Source organism: Camellia sinensis, chromosome 2 (assembly GCF_055761805.1).
Source record: "Camellia sinensis isolate YWXY chromosome 2, ASM5576180v1, whole genome shotgun sequence".
Lineage (NCBI taxonomy): Eukaryota > Viridiplantae > Streptophyta > Magnoliopsida > Ericales > Theaceae > Camellia > Camellia sinensis.
This window is the reverse complement of record NC_138962.1, coordinates 45,158,154-45,177,391: the sequence shown is the minus strand read 5'-3', so window position 1 is coordinate 45,177,391 and position 19,238 is coordinate 45,158,154. Positions and strand designations below refer to the sequence as shown.

The following is a 19,238-nucleotide window of genomic DNA, read 5'->3' as shown; positions in this document are numbered from 1 at the left end:
GTCCTCCCCGCTGTGTTCAGTTGTAGACTCGATACCCCGGTTTGAAAAACCCTCATTCAATTTCAGAATTGTTTATACCCAGAATGCGGTGCCATTCTCTACATTGGAGCATGCTTCAACTCCAACCGGTTCCATCTTTAAGCTCCGTCTTGTCAGATTGGGCCGTTCACTCAAGTTTGCGGTGTGCAGAATGAACCGAATACTGTGTTATGGGCTGTATGCAGAATGATCCCCAGTAGAGCAAGGGCTGTGTGTCCAGAATCAGGCAGTGGGTTGCTTGGGTTTATTTTGCTGTTGGCTGTTTAGTTATCTGATTATTACAGTGCAAGTGTTCAATTTTCAGGCAACCAATCAATTCCATTTACATTGAGGTGTAGCATGATGGAATGCGATGCAATATATGAGATATGTAAATGTAACACTTTTTAAGCAAAAATCTGTTCATTTCATAATTTTTCTCGAGTACAAAGTTTTGAGGAAAACAAAATCTGCCTGCGGCAGTACAAGGTAATCTAACTACCAAAGAAAAGAGGAAAAGTACAAGAAAGAAAAGAAAAACAACGAAAATCTATGTCCAGCGACTCCAGGGGCCGTCAGTCTGTCCTGGTCCTCTTCCTGGACGAGGGTCCAGGAGCATCATCAGCATCGTCGTCAGAGCCCGAGCTAGAACCGCCTCCGGTCTCCTCCTCCGATGACTCGGACTCCGCCTCTGCCTCCGCCTCTGACTCCTCGTCATCATCATCATCCGGGACTGGAGCTCGCGAGCTGCTCCCGACATGAGCGCGCCCCGCTTTGGAGCGGGGGAATACTCGGCCCTCCTCATCTCTCCCTCGGGCAGGGACGGAAGGTCCAGCTGGAGCACCTCCTGCCATAGGAATCTGAAAAGGAGGCTGAAAAAGTACACAAAAGGCAAATGCATCAGTATACCGTGAGCAGTGTATCAGTGCAGAATGCAGTGTATGAGTACAGTGTGAGGATGCCGTGAGCAGTCTATCAGTGCAGAATGCAGTATATGAGTACAGTATGAGAATGCCGTGAGCAGTTTATCAGTGTAGAGTACAATGCAGAATGCAGTGTATGCAGTGTATCAGATGCTGTGAGATCAGTGTATCAGGTGTTGTGCCAAGCATCAGAAGCAGTGTATGAATGGTTTGAGGCCAGTATCAGAAGAACATATCGGAATGCTGTAGAGGGCCAGGAGATCAAAAGTCCGTTGAAGCATCCCCATCATGGAGGCATTCATCTCCAATGACTACCGGGTGTATGCAGAAGAAGCCTGCAAAAGTATCAGATGCATCAGTATTCTGTGGAATATCAAATAAACTGAAATGAAATGACTGTACAAAAATGCAGTAATACATACCGGAGGCAAGTCGGGGACGCCGACGAACTCGTGATCAGCTGGCAGAGGGGCGAAGGGGATCTGATAGGTCGCTCCACCCTGCCCCTGGAAAGTCAGTACAGCAGGCAGGGCGGGCCAACCAGCCCCCCGTCCTCCCTGAGCTTCGCCCCTGCCACGGATTCGGGCCCTACTTGAAGCTCCCGCTCCAGCTCCTACTCCTGCCTCGGCCGCTGGCGCCGCAGGCCTAGCCCCCTCCGCTCGACGGCCCCCGCTCAGAGGTCGCATCAGGTACATCTGCACGTACTCCCGGTAGTCGCCGGTGCCTCTGAAGCGGGCCTCCTCCCAACCGATAGTGAAATCGTCCATCTGCTCGGTCGTGAGCCCCTCGGTCTCCCTCATATCCGCAGGAGGGTGAACCGGGACTATCTGCTCAGGTAACCCTAGGGTCTGGCATAGGAAACGCTCCCCCAGGTACCAAGCCCGACAGACCGAGCCCTCCAACAAGATCCGAAAACGTGAGGTCTCATCGGCACCGGCAAACCGATCTCGAGTCACAGCTGGCAACGGAGCCCACGGCTGCCAAGTGATCTGAAAATGACATACAGTTTGTTATCTACTGTTTTTGAAATATGCAGTGGAAAGGCGAAGCTTAAATAAACTGTAAGTAAAACATACCTCCGCGGGGGTAATGGTATCGAAGTATCGGCGGAAAAAGCTGAATGTCTCTTGTGGCCGCCGGGTGCATCTCCCGTCAAAGCGACGTGAAAAAGGGACGACCAGAGGAGTCTCTGTGACTGGTACGGAAGCGAGCCTAGGAAAGTAGACGTAAACCTACAACTGCAAAACAGATGTCAGTATGACTATCAGATAGAGCAGAAATGGCAGAGCCGTGTGTTGTGCAGTGTATTGTGTACAGTGTACAGTGTGAGCAGTGTACAGTCAGTGTAAAGCAGAATGTATGTGTGTGCCGTGTGTACAGTATACAGCAAGTATAAAGCAGACTACAGTGTGTGCAGTGTACAGAGTACAAAAAATATAGGGCAGAAATGAAAAGCGGAGAAGAAGTGTACCTCCCAAGCCCGCCAGTAGCCTCCGAGCAACTGGCCGCTGCCGAGCGAAGCCGAGCTCATGTACCCGTAGAGAGTGGCCAGAGCGGCGCCACCCCAGTCATAGTGCAGGATGTCCCGGACGTCCACCAGTGCGCTGAGAAGGCAAAGAGGCACTGTGTTCGCCCGGTCGGCGAAGATAGTAGTCCCAAACAGGAACATGAGGAAGCCGCGCGCATACCTCTCCACGTCCTCCTGAGTCATCTCCGCCTCCTCCTCCAACGCGGGCTGGACCCTAAACTGTACCTCGAACCAGGAGTATCGCACGAAGCCTGGACGAGCAAGAGGTGGGGCCTCCCCCAGTAGATGGACCTGAGCGGCGGTCCACTCATCCATGTCGATATCAAAGGGGATCGGATCACCCCCTACCCCGATGCCAGTGAGCATCGAGAAATCGTAAGGGGTCATCGTCATGCCCCCTGCTGCGGAGAAGTGAAACGAATCGGTGGTGTCCCACCATCTCTCCGCCAGAGCGGCAAGGAGAGGTTTGCAGGTAGAAAGCCTGGAGAGTCCTCGGCAGAAGGCGCCAAAGCCCGCTCGATCCACTATACGACGGACCGCGTCAGGGAGCTCGTCGTACCACTCCCGAGCGCTAGTGTTCCCATACCCGCGGATGGTATGGGAATCCTCCTGTAAATAGAAAATAACAATTGCAAGACAACATTCAAAATGCAGTTTTGAAAAAGCAGATGTGGCATGCGTGCAAGTTTAACAGGTTCAAACAAATACCGGGTGCCGGTGTGCTTACAGTGAACTACAACGTGTGATGTGTCAGCATGTTTAGATGGTTCAGAGCAGATATAGCATGTGTGCAAGTTTGTCAGATTTGAACAGCTACCGGGTGCCGGTGCGCTTACTGTGAACTACAGTGTGAGATGCGTCAACATGTTTGGGGGGGTTCAGAACAGATATAGCATGAGTGCAAGTTTGACAGATTCAAGCAAATGCTGGGTACCAGTGTGTATGCAGTGAAATACAGTGAGTGCAGTGTGTTTGAGTGATTCGGGGCTAGTGTAGTGTGTGTGCATGTGTCAGTCTCAAGCAGATATCAGTTGTATGTATGTCTACAGTCAACTACGGTGTATAGCATGTCAGATTCAAGCAGTTAAAGAGTACAACTAACTATGACAGTTTTGTATCCTACATTGCGGAAAGTAAAGCAGAAGAAAGAGAGTTACCTCGGAAACGCTGAAGGAAAGGTGGGAGGTAGGCTCGCGCAGTAGTAGCTCAGGCGCCACGTTCCTCTCGAAGCTCCGGAACTGACGCAGGCCGTCGGGGGGCAGAACATGGATCGCCGGCCGGTAGGTCGCCGGGTCGAACGGGCGCTCGCGCAAGGGCAAGAGCTCAACCTCGGGATCCATCTCGTGATCCGGAGGAGTCCCGCCACATGGAATGTCGTCCGCCATGTCAAGAATGATGTGAAAATGGCCGGAGGAAGGGAAACCGGGCTGGAATGCGAAGAGTCAACCGAAAAGTCAACTCCCGAGAGGGTCGGAAATGGCCGGAAAGGCCGGGATGTGAAAGGGCACGGAAATCAAGAGAAAAGCAAGGGGAACAAACTCCAAAAAGGTGGGAACGCCAAACGAGGCACCGAAACGAAGATGTGTTCGGTTGAAAATGTCCGAAACGCGAAGGGAATCGCGAATCCGACGACGAAACGGGCGTAGAACGCGAAGAAATGGGCGAAAGAGGAGAGAAAAACACTCTAGAGAGAGAGGGTTTGGGTTTTCGGCGGTGGGGAAGTGAGGAATTAGGGTTTGAAACCCTATTTTAAAACACCCAAGGTGAAAAGTCGAATCTGCCCCGACACAGCAACTTTCTGTCGGTCGGCAATATTTTGTGCCGACCGGCATTATTTTGTGCCGATGGAGTTATTTTGCAGCCGGTGGACAGCCGGTGGATTCCCCTCCCGGACGGTGGTGTTCCTACACCCTTTTTTAGGCCATATGAGAAGTTTCTGGTCTTCATAGCTCAAGAAAGTGCAAGAAAGTGCATCTCCGACGCTTAACCGGTCTCCGCTTTGACCTCAGGTCGTGTCTTCTGTGCGTGGCACTCGAATTTGTGCAAGGTGTATCCTTTTTTGTATCCTTTTAAATTCAAAAATTGCCCCGTGTGCGTTCCACGCGTTCGCCACACCATCTCAGTGTGTTACATCGCGCTATTACGCGCCTCACAGTTGCATGGTTATGCATACTACATGCGTTGTAACACGCACCCCTTGCATTGTCATGCACGTCTCTCGTGCATTGTTATTGCGTTTTCATTACTAGCATTGTCGCGTATTTCAAGACATACGTCGTCTCGCGCATCGTCTGCATTGTCGTGCATTCCGAAACACGTGCGTTGTTACGCATTTTAGTCCATTCCATGTGGCATGCGTGTCACACTTAGCATCATCTTACATTCCGCGTGGCATGCGTGCTACACTTGCATCATTTTGCATCTTATGAGGCATGCGTGTCTCATTTATTTCATTTGTATCATTTTGCATCGGCATGCGTGCCCCATTTTGTATCGGCATGCGTGCCCCATTTTGCATCGACATGCATGCCCCATTTTGCATCAGCATGCGTGTCCCATTTGCATCGGCACGCGTGCCTTATTTTCATCGGCATGCGTGTCTCATTTCCATTGGCACGCGTGCCTTATTTTCATCGGCATGTGTGTCACTTTTTCATTGGCATGCATGTCGTCATTTGCATAAAGCATGCAGTCCATCGCACTGTTTTGTGCATTTCAATCAATCGCACTGTTTTGTGCAGTTTAATTGTTCGCGCTGTTTTGCGCATCGCACTGTTTTGTGCAGTTTATTGTTCGCGCTGTTTTGCGCATCGCACTGTTTTGTGCAGTTTATCAATCGCGCTGTTTGGCACATCGCACTATTTTGTGCATTACAAATCACTCGCGCTATTTTGCGCACAGCATCGCACTGTTTTGTGCACCTCACTTGAATTTTGCATTCTGTGTGGCATACGTGTCACACTTGCATCATTTTGCGTCTTATGAGGCACGCGTGTCTCATTTGTTTCATTTTGCATTCCGTGTGGTATGCGTGTCACACTTGTATCATTTTGCATTTTATGAGACACGCATGTCTCATTTGTATCATCTTGTATCATGCTTCATTTGTATAGGCATGCGTGCCTCATTCTTGCATTGTTCCGCACATTGCCTCGGTCTGGCGAGACCTTAAACACACACGGTCTATGAGACATTAAATTCTTGGAGGTGCGAAACCTTCGGTGCATGGTCATGCATACATTTTGCATCCCGGTCTAGGAGACCTTAAATCCTCTGAAGGTGCAATTCCTTTGGTGTTTGTCGTGCCCGAACGACTTTCGGTGGTCTGGTAAAGCCACCTGCCTATGTTTGCGGTAAGTTCCTAGAAGACCAACTGGGACGGTGAAAACTAGAGTTCGAACGGCTTATGCCTAGAACGCAAAGGTTCGGGAATTTCGAGACTAAAGTCTGGTTTAAATACCCAGGGGTGTACCCTCGGCTTGAAAACTGTATGGAAGCCCCATAGATTGAGGCGGCGTGTCTACGCCTCAGTTCTGGATACTGAACCAACCTAGTATATCGCCTTGTTGGTAAGATAGGAAAAGTTGCAATCATAGTCGTTGCATCATAGTGCATTGTCTTGCATTTCCATTGTAGCTTGCATGCATTCATTGCATTTTCCCCAGTAGATCGCATCATACTGCATTGTCATGCATTTTGTAAATATCCATTCCATTGCATATTTGTAAGTATTGCATTGTAGTTTGCATGCATGCATTGCATCACGTCTTCCATCTATGGCTTGCGCCTTTCCATGTTGAGCTTGGTCTGGTATGTGCCCTTACTTTTCACGTTAAAACACAGTTCTGCATGTGTGCGCGCCTATTCCACGCTGGTATGTTGGTTTGAGGGTTGCGGCACCTTTTCTGTGTTAGACATGGCTCGTATGCGTACATGCCTTTCCTAGGCAAGATTTGGTTTGGCCCGCGCACCATATCCATTGCATTTTAGATTGCATGCATTCATTGCATCACCTTCCATCTATGGCTTGCGCCTTTCCATGTTGAGCTTGGTCTGGTATGTGCCCATACTTCTCGTGTCGAAGCATAGTTCAGTAGACCGTTCTATGTTAGACGTGGATTGTATGCGTACATGCCCTACCTAGGCAAGATTTGGTTTGGCCCGCGTGCCATATTCATTTCCATTACATGGTAGTATAATTTTTGCATCCGGCATTAGGATCATTGTCCTTTCTCCAGCGGGTCGTTTCCCCACTTATGTCATTCCACCCAATACTTGTTCTTGTGTCTGTCTACAATGCTCACAGTTCAGTTGACCGTTCTGTGGTAGACAGACTTGTTACCTCCATCAATCTATTTGACATAGGTGTGGTTTCGAACCACTCGTGATTGGATCATGATTCAATTGCTTTGCATTTTAGTTTGCATTGTTTCAATTACATTGCATCTTCATTTGCATTGTTTATACATTGTTTTGTATATATTGCATATCATTTTGCATCCATTCTTGCATTGTCATGCATGTTGCTAACAATATTGTACCTGTTAAGTTTGTTTTCTTTTCAGGCACGATATTGTATGTACGGTTCATTTGAAGCTGGTGCAACCAGACGAGCCGCACAGGTATTGTATCCTCCGAGTGAGACGTATTGAGAATTGCATAATTCTCTTACATCCTTTCTGCATTGTAGTGTAGTTTGGTGTATGCTAGCTTAAAACCGTCGCATGTGTGCTTCGTTACAGCTTTCTTTGCATGATCATAAGTTATGCTCGGCTTCGTGCATTGTCTTGCATTTTGCCCCCGCCTTCGGGTGCATATCTTGTTTGTCTTGCATGTTTGTCTGAGTCTTCGGCCTTGTCAAAAATGGGTCGTCTGTGGGCTTTGACATTCACTCCCGTCATTGTTATGACTTTCGAGTTTTGTCAAAGAGGGGCAACTGTAGACACCCCATTTTTGACCGTCCTCAAGACTCGGACGTCACCGTTTGAACACTCGGTGATTATCCATGTTTGTGTTCGTTTGGAGTTCCCAGAGGTCTCGGCTCGCGCGCCTTGCCTCAGGATCTCCGAACTTGACTGTTTAGTGTCTGGTTTTACACCAAACACTTGTGTTTTGCCTTGGAGGGGCAGGGAATGCCTTGTGAGGCATCCCCACTCACCACCGGCAGTGGCTAGAGGCCACCGGCTGGTTTTTGCTGCCACCGGCAATATACATTGCCGGCCGGCACTATTTGTTGCCGGTCAGCACTATTTAGTGCCGGTCGGCACTTTTTTTTGCCAAGATGGCATTTTTGGCCGGCCGACTACTGTGCATCTGCTTTTGCAGATATTTTAAGATAGCTGTCTTGCTTTTGCTCCCCGTGTATGGAGGGATCTCCCTCTTATGAAGCTTGTCTTGTAAGCTTTACAAGACAAAAAGCTTCTATATAGAGAGGGACTCTCTCTTGTTGCAAAGGTTGGAGAGTTTAGACATTTTGGGGAGAGAAAAACACAGACCAAGCTCTGGTTTTAGGGTTTGAGTTACATACACATCCTATCTCTATATTACTCTTGTGTGTGTTTTAGTCCATACTATTGCACACAAGCACCTAGTGTTTCACCTTCCTCTTGAAACTGAGGTTCTAAGGGACTGATTTTGAAGTTTTGGTGTTGGATTCAAGCCAAGGAGGGCCATTGGAGCACCATTTGTGAAGGGGTCTTCAAGGGTAAGAATCTATCCTTTTTATTCCCCAATCTTGCATTGTATTTCTACCTATCTTAAAATCATTTTTGAGCTTAGTGTATAATACAAAAAAGTTCTGTTTTTAGGCCCTCTTGATTATTTATTAAGAGTGTTTTGTGGTTTGGAGGTGTTTGACCCCTCTTAGGCCTTGAAAGGCCTCATTTTGTGCTATTTTGTGCTAGTTTCGGGACTTTGGTGTTTGGGCCTCTTCACCACTGAAATCTTGAGGGATTTCAGTGGTGGAGATGGTGCCTTGAAGTCTCCAAAAGGGGAGGGCCACCCCCTCTCCTTGTTGTCCTTGAAAAGGGCATGTTTTGGCCTCTAAAGGGAGCCTATGTTTGAGTGTGTGTTGAGCATGTATAGACTGTTTTTCATGCTTATATTTCCATAATATAACATGATTTTAAATTGGTTTTGGTACTCCATGCATGCTTAGCATAGTTGCCATGTAATGCCTTGTGATCCCTTAACATATCTTAGGTTGTGTGCCCTTGTTTCTAGCATGTTTTAGGCTTACATTTGTGAAGACTTTGTGCTTATCTTGACATGTTTTAGGTCTGTCCATAAGTGTTTGGGTTGATCTTGGCATGCTTAGTATAGTTCCTTTGCATTCCGGCTTGTTGGCCTTAAGTATGTGCATGTATAGCATGACATCTTTGCATTGATTTGGTGATTTGGGGCCACCCTACATGTTATTTCAGTCCCATTTTCATGCCTATGTGTTTGCCTTGAATGCTTCTTTAATGCTTTGAAAGCATGTGTGGCATGTTCCATGTTTTGGCCATAGTGCATGCTTTGAAATTAAGCCCCTTAGATGCCATCTAGGGAGTCCCTTTTGCATGGTCTAGGTCTGTCTTGAACCTATTTTAAGCCCTCTTAGCCTTGTGAGGCTTGGTTGGCTTAACCATGGTTCAAGTCCCCTTGGCCGGCTTCAAGTACTTGGACCATTTTGCATGATAATGTTAGCCTATCTTGTTGTTTGGTTTGACACCATCCTCATGCATTTTCAGAGCTTACGTTGCATGTTATTTGTCCATGAATGCCTCTTTCAAGTGTGCTTGAGGGTTGTCCAATTTATGCCTAAGTGTTGACCCTTAATTATATGTATGTGTACATGTGTTTTGGTCCTCTGTTTTGGTCATTTTAGCCACTGTTTTGGGCCTATTTAGGGCTGCCTAATTCATGCTTAAGTCCATCCTCTATTTGGTTTGCATGCTTACCTTGCATGTTTGCTTGTATGCTTTGCATAAGTACATTGCATTGTTCATGTTGCATGAATGATAACATGCTTAGGTTGCATTGCATCAACATGCATTCCTTGCCCCTTGATTTGGTGATAGGGATTAGGACTTTGGTTTGATTTGGTTTGCATGCATTTGAAATCAAAGTTGCATACTTGATCACTTGGGCCATCATGCATGGAAATGTGTGATTGGTGGTCCGAGAATCGAGACACATGCCCCTTTGAGTCACAAACATGATAAGGGACATGATTGGTGCATATATGCCTTGAATTGTGCTGCCATGATTTGCCTTGCACTCTGTTGCTGTCATTTGCAGATTCTGCAGGAACACTCTGCCGACCGGCAGTGTAAAGTGCCGACCGACAATAATTTCTCTGCCGACAGATTCATTTTGTGCCGGTGGCCACATCCCACTGCCGGTGGAAATTCCATACAGCCGGTGATGTCTCCCAACATCCAAGGAAGCAGTCCTGAGGTTTTGGCAGCCTCCAGAGGAGTGAATGAAGGAAAACAGAGGCAGCCTATGCATGGTGGTGCATTTCCCGAGGCGATTTCTTGTTTTCTTAGCTTAAGTTAATTTGCTTAGTTGATTAGGCAATTTGTAATATTTAATTAGCTTGCGTAGTTAATTAATTTGTATTATTTATTTGATCCCTCCGAGTGAGGGCAAATCTGTAATAAGTGTGTGTGAGTGGTGTATGTCTTTCAATCCCCACTTCTTTCTTCCCTTTTACTTACCTGCTTTGTTGGTTAGTATTAGGGCACGTTTAATTCAGCATACCTTATGCTATGCATGCGTGAATTCATGCATTTGTGTTGCATGCATTAGGCTCGGCACATCACGCTAACTGCATTTGTACTTCAATTCAAAATTGAATACGTGCATCAATTGATTGACTGCACTTCATATGCCATGTTTAGGATTAGCCGAGCCTATCTAATCGCATCCTGTATGTGTCACATTAGGCAATTTAACATGAACTAGGACATGCATGTTTGCTAACTAGTTTACTGTTTTGGCACGGAGTACGATGTAAGTATTTATGTTTTAGCATCCCGCATGCGTGTGAGTGTTGCCATGACAGTATGCTTGCCATGCGGTTAAATGCTTATATGATAAACTGTTTGAATGCCTGTGGGTGGAGGTTGGATTGTTTGAGTTGGGAAAACTCGTTGAAATCTGTGTTTCAGCCTACTTGCGAGTAGCAAAATCCAAAACATTTTCCAAAACAAACGGATGTGCAATGCTTATTTCCAAATTAGGAAATCTAGTCTATACTTGTTTGCTGCGCGCATAACATAGTAATTCTAGGCTAATAACTGGTTTAAGAACACATAAAGTTTTCAAAATCAGATATCACGGTTAGTAGAGGCCGGTTTTCGGACCGGGCGAAAGGGGGTGCTCATAGCTGACCTTCCCCGATCGTACCCAAGCTCCCGAGCCGAGACAACTCCGGTGATGACGGACATGTGGCCTTCGGCACCGAGTTAGGGTTTCCTAAATTTTCCTATTAAAAAATATTTAGGTGGCGACTCTGTATCTGCAAAGCGGTCCATGTTTGGTACTACTTTTTCAAAAATCTGTTTCTCAAAACGATTTGCCAGATTTGGACTCTTTGGTTCAAGATTAAGAACCGCGACAACAAAATCGAGAGTTCGAACTGTAGTAGCGAAAGGCCCCCTCCGCGGGCGCGTCTACACATAGTCTTTGGACGTATTCAAAAAATTTAAGGCCGAAGTTGAGTTACAACTCAACAAACGGATTAAAAGTGTCAGGTCTGACCGTGGTGGTGAATACTATGGCAGATATGATGGATCAGGTGAACAACGTCCAGGACCGTTTGCAAAATACCTGGAGGAATGTGGAATCATCCCACAATACACCATGCCAGGATCACCTAGCATGAATGGTGTATCTGAGAGACGAAACCGAACTCTTAAGGATATGGTAAGAAGTATAATCAGTTATTCTACTTTACCAGAGTCCCTCTGGGGTGAGGCTCTAAAGACAGCAACTTATATCTTAAATCGGGTGCCAACTAAAGCAGTTGTAAAAACACCTTATGAGCTTTGGGTTGGGCGAAAGCCTAGTCTAAAACATTTGCATGTGTGGGGGTGTCCTACTGAGGCGAGGCCTTATAAACCTCATGAACGAAAATTGGACTCTAAAACCATTAGCAGCTACTTTATTGGCTATGCCGAACGATCATGGGGTTGCAAGTTTTATGATCCCACAAATAGGTCAATATTTGAGACGGGAATTGCAACATTTTTTGAGGATATTGAGTTTGGGAGGAGAAATCCAGTTAGAGACATTGTCTTTGAGGAGGAAGCAGGAGTAATCCCACTTCCTACTACTACTTTTGACCAATCACAGGTTCCTATACCTGTCATTGCTCGAGAAGTAATTTCGGATCCTCAACCAAACAATGTTGTTCAAGATAATATAGTTCAAACCCCCATTCAAGATGAGGTAATTGTTCCTGAGGAACAAACTCTACAACCTCAACCTCAAGAATCTGTGCCATTAAGGCGATCCACCAGAGAAAGGAGATTTGCATTTTCAGATGATTATATTTTATATCTCCAGGAACATGAGGTAGAAAATGGAATGTCGAAAGATGATCCAATCAACTTTCGTCAAGCCATGGAAAGTTCCAACTCTCATAAGTGGATAGAAGCCATGAATGAAGAATATAAGTCTATGCAAGACAATAAAGTTTGGGAACTTGTCTCATTACCAGTTGGTGCGAAGCCCGTAGGTTGTAAATGGATATTTAAAACCAAAAGGGATTCAAATGGTAATGTGGAGAGGTATAAGGCACGTCTTGTAGCCAAAGGCTTTACTCAAAAAGAAGGAATTGACTTTAAAGAAACTTTCTCTCCAGTTTCTTCGAAAGATTCTTTTAGGACAATTATGGCGCTTGTTGCATATTTTGATCTTGAGTTGCATCAGATGGATGTCAAAACAGCTTTTCTTAATGGTGACATTAAAGAAACAATTTATATGGTGCAGCCAGAAAACTTTGTGTCAGGAGACCCAAAGAATATGGTTTGCAAATTGACTAAATCCATCTATGGACTCAAACAAGCTTCTCGTCAGTGGTACTTCAAATTTCATCAAATTCTCACTTCGTATGGTTTTGAAACTAATGTTGTTGATGAATGTGTGTATCACAAGTTCAGTGGGAGTAAACACATATTTTTGGTTTTATATGTTGACGACATATTGCTTGCCACAAACGATATAAACTTATTGCATGACACCAAGAGATTTCTATCTAAGAATTTTGAAATGAAAGATCTTGGTGATGCTTCCTTTGTATTAAGAATCGAAATACTCCGAGATCGTTCTCGGGGTATTCTGGGATTATCACAAAGGAGCTATATCGAAAAAATACTCAATAGATTTGGCATGCAAAATTGTAAATCAGGTGAAACCCCGATTGCTAAGGGAGACAAGTTTAGTCTCAGCCAATGCCCGAAGAACAGTCTTGAAATTCAAGAAATGCAGAAGATTCCTTATGCCTCGGCTGTAGGGAGTCTAATGTATGCTCAAGTATGTACGCGTCCGGATATTGCGTTTATAGTTGGCATGTTAGGCAGATATTTAAGTAATCCTGGCATGGATCATTGGAAAGCAGTCAAGCGTGTTATGCGATATTTACAAAGAACAAAGGAATATATGCTCACATATAAGAGATCGGATAAGTTAGAGGTCATTGGATATTCCGACTCCGATTTTGCTGGATGTTAAGACAGTAGGAAATCCACATCAGGCTATATTTATCTGTTAGCTGGCGGAGCAATTTCTTGGAGGTCTGCAAAGCAGACGCTCATAGCTTCATCCACCATGGCCGCAGAATTTGTAGCATGTTATGAGGCATCAAACCAAGGGATATGGCTGCGGAATTTTGTCACTGGGTTGCGTATTTTGGAAGGCACTGCAAGACCACTTAAGTTATATTGTGACAATAAGTCTGCAGTGTTATATTCCAATAACAACAGGAGTTCGACAAAATCAAAGCATATTGATATCAAGTTCCTAGTTGTAAAAGAAAGAGTGCAGAGTGGACAGATTTCCATAGAGCACATTGGGACAAACTCCATGATAGCGGATCCACTTACGAAGGGACTACCACCCAAGGTCTTTTATGAGCACACTGCTCAAATGGGTGTTGTTCTATTTGAGAACATTCTGGTTTAGTGGGAGTTTGTATTTATATTACTGCTTTATGTCAGCCTTGAGTTTTATCTGTGTAATTAGATTAATTTCTGCAGAAATGAAATATTCAGTTTATTACGCTCTGTTACGTATTGTGAAGTATTGATCTCAATAAAGTTAAGTAGGACCAGTTGGAAATAGGCATGTATGGATCACATCACATGTAATTTCCATGCTACGCATCCATGATTGATCTATGTCATTTAGCTGTATTAGTATACGTGACCATTGGTGGGTTGAGTTACGATTGATGTAACGAAGACCGCTTTGATCCTATATTAATATAGTTAATGGACAAGATTGTTTGGATACCCTCAAGTTATGATAACAAATTTCTGAGCTCACTAAAGTTAAGCACATTTTTCAGGATACATATGTGGTCCAGTGGGAGATTGTTAGATAATGTCTCAATGGGACCACATAATTAAATGTGGTGTTATCATTTATAAGAAGCCTACAATTTAAGTGATTCAATTTAGTTAATAGGCTTAAGGGTATATGTGTTATGGACCTAATGTGTAGATACTAGTTGTATAATTTCTATTTCTATGAGGGGCAGAAATAGAAATTAAAACATATTGGTTAAAGTTGGTTTTCATTCCTTTTGAACTTCCACAACCTTTCAGTTTTGAAAACCAATTACAACCTTTAAAAGGTTATGGTCCCTACTCCTTCCCAAGTGGAAAATAAGAACACTGCCATTTTTTTTTTAAATCCTCTCAAGAAAAAAAACATAAGGCACCAAAGGGGAAAGGATTAGAAGGCAATAACATAATCAATAACAAAGAGTTCATTGATAATCACGCTTCCGTTTAACCGTTCATCAATGGATTCTGGTATGTCATTTTGTCTTGATTTCTTGATAATACACATGGTAAATTATCCAAAGTGTAAGGTTTATGTTCTGAAATTTATTTTGACACAAAAATCATTCAAACCAACAAATAAATTGAATTATGAATAGTCAACAAAATACATATATCGACCATTTCTGAACCTGTTTAATTAAAGTCAGCAACTATTTTAAGTTTTCATCCACAAGTAATTCCAAACTACATATTTCATCTAGCATAAAAATTTAAAACATAACAAGTACTTATTGTTATGTTCTAAATTTTTATCCATGCGCATCAACCCAAAACTATAACTACTAGTCTACCAAATATTTTCCATGCACACCCATCCAAAAATATAACTACTAGTGTATCCAAAAATATAACTACTAGTCTACCCTAATATTTTCCATATACATCTATACAAAAATATATAATCCTTCCAAAAATACAAAAAAGTGCCAATTTGTCCTGTACAATTTAGCTTTGTGCATGAGTTCATCCATCTGTACCAAAGAAAAAGAGAAATAATGTCAAGTAAAATTGGACAAATAATGAAAAATGTCCATGAAAAGTTAAGGTCACATTAGCAAATTAAATGACTATCATTATCAAATTGAAAATAAAACAACAGCATTCTTATGTCTATAGCATTACCACTTTAGTATTTCATTGTTTAGTTTTTTAAACGGACTTAAATGTAATTCAAAGAAGAACAAGTCAAAAATAATTAAATAAAACAACAGTTCACAATAATATGTAATGGACTACTCAACTAGCAGAAAAGTGTGGAGTGCTAAACTGTAGTGTGGAGTGCTAATTAACCAGAAAAGTGTAGTTTTTTAGTTTTTCCTATAACTGTTGTAGTGTGGAGTGCTAAACTATTGTGGTGTCTGCCTTGCTATGCTTGGTTTGGGTTGGTATTGGTGTAGATGGGCTACTGATAAAAGGAGTAATCAATGGAGTATAATCAACAACAAAATGGAGTATAATCAAAAACCCAAGAAGTACATAGAGAGAGGATAGTAACTAATGCTTCGATTTTCCCATAATCCAAACAGACAACAAAATTAAGAATTCAATTAACTAATGCTATCTACTTGTACTACGCTAAGTTGAGTAAAACGTTTTACATTCCCAATTCAAGTAATGCGAAACCTAATAAATTCAAAATTTTCCTTCTCTTTGCTAGATTTTCTAGGAAACCAAATGGAGTATAATCAACAACCCAAAAAGCAGATAGAGTTAAGAATCCAATTAAAAAATCCTGTTTACTTCTAGGTGGTTGCTAAGTTGAGCAGAAACTTTTAAAATCCCAATCCAAGAAATAAGAAGCGCAATAAATTCAAAATTCTTCATTTGAATTTTGATGTTTCTGCTCAACTAATACATTCAACTTGGCCACTGGTTACAATTGAAAAAGGTATCTGTTTAAAAGCTTAAAGAACTGATAGAAGTGTCTCACATGTAAAATAGTTCCAGACTTACATCCATGTAGAGGCAGTGCAATGGCAGAAGGCTTCAGTGCATCAGCATAATCAGCAGGTTGATGGTAGCTTCACCGAGGATGGCAGATTGTGAAGAACCCTAATGCCGATTCAATTCAAGTTATCATAAAGTTAATCACTATGGGATAATGTGCGTAATAAGTGCAGAAAAATACAAGAGGCATCAGTGTATCAAGTACAGATAACTACCAGTACAGAAAAATATATTTATAAACAAAAGAACCAAAGTGAAGAATAAGAATCAATTTGAACTCTTTACTACTTCCACATTATATGGCATATTGGACAAGTTTGTTTATTCTTATCGGGAAGAGTCAAGACAAAAGATGGTCACATTGCTTTCTTCCATTAGAATCCCCTTAGCCTTCTCGCATAACACCCTAACCTACAACAGAGAGAGAAGATGTCAATGGAGAACCCTTTTTTATTACACTAAAACAGAAAGATATCCATTAAAAGGTGAATACTATAGCATAATAATAACAATAGTTTCATAACATGGATAAGGCAAAGTACAATATATAGATGTCCTGGGTAAGAGTCAAATCTAGGAGCACGGCTTAAATGCGAGCTACATATATAAAGGTTCCTTTTATAATAAATGGTTATTCATTCATCATAACAGAAGAATACTTAAGCTGTCATGGTTCTTCATTCCCCATTTTTCAAACAACATAAAAATGAGAAGAAGAAAGACAAATAGAGAAAGAAAGACATAATGAACAAAAGATGGTTATGGTTTCATCCTGTCAAAGATTTCATGAGTGAAACTTTTGAAATCTTGCTGCAATGTTATCGCAAAAGGCAACATTTTGAGAAGCAGAGCATGCAATTACTGCCTTAACCTTTTGGTATTGGTAATGGAGTGCTTCCCAGGACAAGCATGAGTGAACCACATAAACTAATTCAAAGTCATTTTCCAAACTTCTTAAGAGCTTGCTTCTAGACATCTTGCTCCATGAGATGTGTGGGATGGAGGTCAATTCCACTGGCTACTTTATGCTCTCAAATGAACATGTAAGAGACAATTGCTTGTTCAGAATTGCACCTACACAATAACTAATCAAAATGCTACTAAAGAAAATCAAAAAATGGTGACAAGTAGTGAATTCTACCACAAAAGCCTAATGTGCTTGTGCAATATGTGTATAATTTTATTAGCCATGTTTAGGTAATAATGCCCATGATTATGAATACTTACTTATACCACATGTTCGGTCATGATTGAGTAAATCAAACCATCTCATCCTGTCTGTATACTTCTGGTATAATGAATCTAAATCTGTCTAACTGCTCTGAACATCAATCGATTCTCGTCCCATGATGGCTGAATCAGAGATGCACATCGATGGCAAAGACACATCCATTTCCCAATCTTCATTGTGTGAATCAGACAACATCTCTCTTCTTTTCTCTCTCATACACATATTTTAGATCCAAATGAAAATAAGTCAGGATCTAAGAGCCTAAATCAATTAAATTGAAACCATAAACAATAGTGCTAGTGATTTGAACAAACTTGAAATCCAAAGAAGAACCCCATACCCGGTAGAAGAACCCTAGATCCAGATCCCAATCGGCCAAATCCAAATTAAACTCATCCAGATCTAAGAGCCCTACATCAAACAGAGAGAAGCGCATATCGAAACTTGATAGTCTTCAAAATCGATTCTTCAAAATTCAACAATCACACAAATCACAAAAAAAAAAAAAAAACTCAAACATAAATTGAACTCCTGATCTTCAACTGAGATAGATAAATGAGCTCTTATTATTTAATAATATTACTATTATTATACAGAATTCCTTCACATAAATATGTTCATAAAGATAGTGTAGTTCAAATTCAACTCCTGTATGATAAAATTTACATCTTAAAATGAATTTAGACCATACATTAAATATTCTAGGTATTTCTGTGTATGAATTTTGTGTATGTAGGAATGCTCATATAGAAGAGGTGGAGTGGACCCAAAACAATATTTGAAAGAGATAAGTTTGCCCTTAATTTAAAGGCAATAACATCATATGCAAGAAATACAACAGGGGCACCATTTTTATTTTATTTTTTTTAGTGTAAATAAGTTTGCAGGATGATCAAATAACTCAATCTACATAAAAAGTAAAACAAGCTGAGTTGGATAGAGAAGTTCTAGTGACATTAGTAGGATGAACGGCTTTTCTAAATCCATTATTTCTATTCTTTTTCTTTTCTTTTTTTTTTTTTGAAAAAAATGAAATTAGGATCAAGATGCATAAATAGATCCAAATTTTTTTGTGTGTGTTGGTTTTAGCCATAGAGAAGTTTGGGATTGGATTTTAAGAGGAGTCATGCCAAGGGAAAAATGCTATTCAACATACTACAACTCTTAATGTTGGTAGAGGAAAAAAGAAAAACAAAAGACAAGCTTTACCAATTGTCTGGTCTCTTATGTTTACTTGAGCATCTGCAGAATGAGGAATGCTGTAGCCACAGAAAGTCACTCTTGGACTACATAATAATATTTACATGAGCTAAGAAATTAACAAACAGAACCTCATCAACAACCCAATTAAATGAAGAAATTAAACACAAATAAATCTACATGGTTACAGAAATACCCAAAACTTAAGTTGGAACCAAAAATAAATAAATACAATGAAATTGTTACTGAAGAATAAGAGCTATGAAAGGCCCTTTAAACTATCCATATAGGAGGCACACAATGAAACTGAGCTTGAAAAGCATCTGATTAGAACATGAAGATCAAATACAATAGTTCAAATACAAAAAACTATTTTTTGAAACAAAGCATATAAACTAAGGCAATCACAAAAATCAGAGCTAGCATGGTGTGCACAAATGATTTTGGAAACAACATACGCAATTTATAACATGAAAAAAATTAGAAGAGAACTGACTGACTCTAGATTGAGAGTGAATCTGATTGAATTTGCTGGTGTATGACCCTCAGCAGCCAAAGAAAATGTCAATGTTGTTTGGTCCTGGAACGACCCGTGCTCCATCACCAAAAGCAATAATAATTCTGGGGAAAACAGAGAGTATAAAGTCAATCAACAAACATAAAAATAAAAATAAAAATTGAATCTTCATCTACTATTATGCAATTTTCTCAAGCTTTCTAGGCTCTGCATTAACACAAATGTTTATAATTAAGCCTCAATTACTTATGTGCATATACATATATGTTGGATTGAAATGTGTGTGTGCGTGTGTGTGTGTGTAAGAGAGAGAGAG

The 19,238-nt window shown here is 41.9% G+C and overlaps 1 long non-coding RNA gene across 3 annotated transcripts; it reads right to left on the bottom strand.

Annotated features, from left to right (window-relative positions):
- Positions 1 to 15,019: 15,019 nt before the first annotated feature.
- LOC114284685 (uncharacterized) lies at positions 15,020 to 17,896 on the bottom strand. Of its 3 annotated transcripts, XR_014360292.1 has the most exons (4): positions 17,202 to 17,896; positions 16,846 to 17,048; positions 16,263 to 16,385; positions 15,020 to 16,079 (listed from the first exon to the last, which is right to left on the bottom strand). It is a non-coding gene; the product is annotated as an uncharacterized LOC114284685 (long non-coding RNA). The 3 variants fall into 3 exon arrangements; XR_003636985.2 differs by having other exon boundaries at positions 16,260 to 16,385; positions 16,846 to 17,895; XR_003636986.2 differs by having other exon boundaries at positions 16,846 to 17,887.
- Positions 17,897 to 19,238: the final 1,342 nt, after the last annotated feature.